Raw genomic sequence first — 3,018 nt, 5'->3', positions numbered from 1 at the left:
TGTGCGGCTGGTGTGGGATCGGGCAGTGTTTCGTTCTGCTGTGCATGGGGTCGCTATGAGTCGGAAACGACTCGATGGCACTTAACAATAACAACAACAAACAATAATGTACAACCTTCCCAGTTAAGATATAGAAGGATTGCTTACAATGTTTTAGAGTGATAACAAGGGTGTTGAAGGACAAATTAATATTCCAAGAATTCTGCAAAGTAAGCTGAGAGCCAAAGTTGCTTTTGCCATGTGGGTATTTTGCTGAACTAGGCTAATTTGCCATCACTTGTCTGTCAGTTTGTCATACTGTGGTGGCTTGTGTGTTGCTGTGAAGCTGGAGGCTATGCCACCAGTCTTTCAAGCACCAGCAGTGTTACCATGGTGGATAGGTTCAGCGAAGCTTCCAGACAAAGACAGACTGGGAATGATGGGGCCATCCACTTCTGAAAAAACTGGTCACTGAAAACCTTCTGAATAGCAGTGAAACACTGTCTATTACTGGGAAGCTTTATGAATAGTCATAAAACGTTGTCTGATATAACACCAGAAGATGAGGCCCTCAGGTTGGAAGGCACTCAAAATATGACTGGGGAAGTGCTGCCTCCTTAAGGTGGATTAAACCTTAATGAAGTGGAGGGAGTAAAGCTTATGGGATCTTCATTTGTTGATGAGGAAGAAACAGCTGCAAACATTCATAAATAATTGGAATGTGGAATGTACAAAGATGAATCAAGGAAAATTAGAAGTTGTAAAAAATGAAATGGAATGGATAAAAATTGATATCTTAGGCATTAGTGAGCTGAGAAGGACTGGTATTGTCCATTTTGAATCAGATTTGCTGGGAAAGACAAATTGAAGAAGAATAGAATTGAATTAATCTTCAAAAAGAACTTTCAAAGTTTGATGAGACATAGGATACTTACATAATTTCAAAGTATCTCCCACAAGATTATTATTAATGATTTTTAAAAGATGTAGAAATGCCACAGTGAAGAGACTTGGTAGATACTACCTTAACCAAATGGTCAAAATTAACTTCACCAGTAATGAGACATATGAATATCATATGCCTCATGATGTGATGACATTACTTAAGTGGTAGTTCTGGGGAAAATAAGATATAATCTGTATCTATCAAGAGAAAATATTAGAAAAACCCAAATTGAGGAACATTCTACTCTAGTGGGGTTGTAATATTTAAAAAATATCAAGGTTATGAAAGACAAAAATAAAGGTACTTAAAAAAAAAAAAAAAGAACTTTCAATATCTATCCTGAAGTACAATGCTATCAGTGATTGGATAATATCCATACACTTACAAGGAAGACCAGGAGCTTTGGTAGTGTAGTGCCTAAAGTACTTGACTGCTAACCAGAAGGCTGGTGGTTCAAACCCACCAGCCACTCCTCGGAAAGAAGGTTGGGCAATCTACTTCCATAGTGATACCACCTCAGAAACCCAAGGAGGGGTTGCTAAGTTGGGTCCGACTTGAAGACATATAACAGCAACACAAAGAAGACCAGTTAATACTACTGTTATTCAAATTTAGGCCCAGCTACTAAAGCCAAAAGATGAAGAAATTGAAGATTTTTACCAACTTCTGCAGTCTGAAATTGACCAAACATTAAATCAATATCATTATTGGTGAATGCAAAAGTTGAAAACAAAGAGGAATCATCAGTAGTTGGAAAATATGGCCTTGGTGATACAAATGACACTGGAGATCACATAGTACAATTTTGCAAGACCAATGACTGATTCATTGCAAATAGCTGTTTTCAACAACATAAATGGTAGCTATACATGTGGACACTGCCAGATGGAATACACAGAAATGAAATTGACTACCTTTGTGGAAAAAGGCAATGGAGAATCTCAACATCATCAGTCAAAATAAGGCCAGAGGGTGACTGTGGAACAGATCATCAATTGCTCTCATACAAGCTCAAATTGAAGCTACAGAAAATTAAAATAAGTCCATGAGAGACAAAATATGACCTTTATTATATCCCACCTGAATTTAGATGCAATCTTTATAATAGATTTGACACAATGAACAATAATGACTGAAGACCAGGTGAGTTGTGGGGTGGCATCAAGAATATCAAAATGTCATTAAAAAATAGGAAAGGAAGAAAAGACCAAAGTGAAATTCAGAAGAGACCATGAAACTTGCTCTTGAATGGAGAGTTACTAAAGCAAATGGAAGAAATGTTGAGATACAAGAACTGAACAGAAGATTTCAACGGGCAGCTTGAGAAGACAAAGTATTATAATGAAATGTGCAATCGTCTGGAGTTAGAAAAACAAAAGGGAAGAACACACTCAGCATTTCTCAGGCTGAAAGAACTGAAAACAAATTCAAGCCTCGAGTTGCAATATTGAAGGATTCTGTGGGCAAAAAATATTGAATGATGCAGGAAGTATCAAAAGAAGATGGAAGGAATACAGAGTCACTATACTAAAAAGAATTGGTTAATGTCCAATTATTTCAGGAGGTAACATATGATCAAGATCCGAGTTGCACTGGAGGAATTGATGAAAAACAAGGCATCAGGAATACACAAAATACCCATTGAGATGTTTCAACAAATGGATGCAGTGCTGGAGACACTTGTTTATGCCAAGAAATTTGGAAGACATTTACCTGGCTAACTACCTGGAAGAGATCTGTATTTATCACTATCCCAAAGAAAGGTGATCCAACAAAATGTGGAAATTATCTAACAGTATCATTAATATTACACACAAGTAAAATCTTGCTGAAGATAATTCAAAAATGATTGCAGTAGTACTGTCAGAAGTGCAAGCTGGATTCAGAACAGGGTGTGGAATGAGGGATATCGTTGCTGATGTCAGATGGATCTTGGCTGAAACCAAAGAACATCAGTGTGGTGTTTAACTCTGTGTGTCAACTTGACTGGGACTGGTTGAGTGGCTGGGCAGCTGGTGGTAGTTATTCCCTATAATGAGACTGGGAATCAACTCCGTGGTGGGCCCTACCACAAGCAGCGGAGTAGTTCCTTT

Source organism: Orycteropus afer, unplaced genomic scaffold (genome assembly GCF_000298275.1).
Source record: "Orycteropus afer afer isolate SDZICR_OR568_19922 unplaced genomic scaffold, OryAfe1.0 scaffold00504, whole genome shotgun sequence".
NCBI classification, from domain to species: Eukaryota; Metazoa; Chordata; class Mammalia; order Tubulidentata; family Orycteropodidae; genus Orycteropus; species Orycteropus afer.
This window is presented reverse-complemented; position numbering follows the sequence as displayed.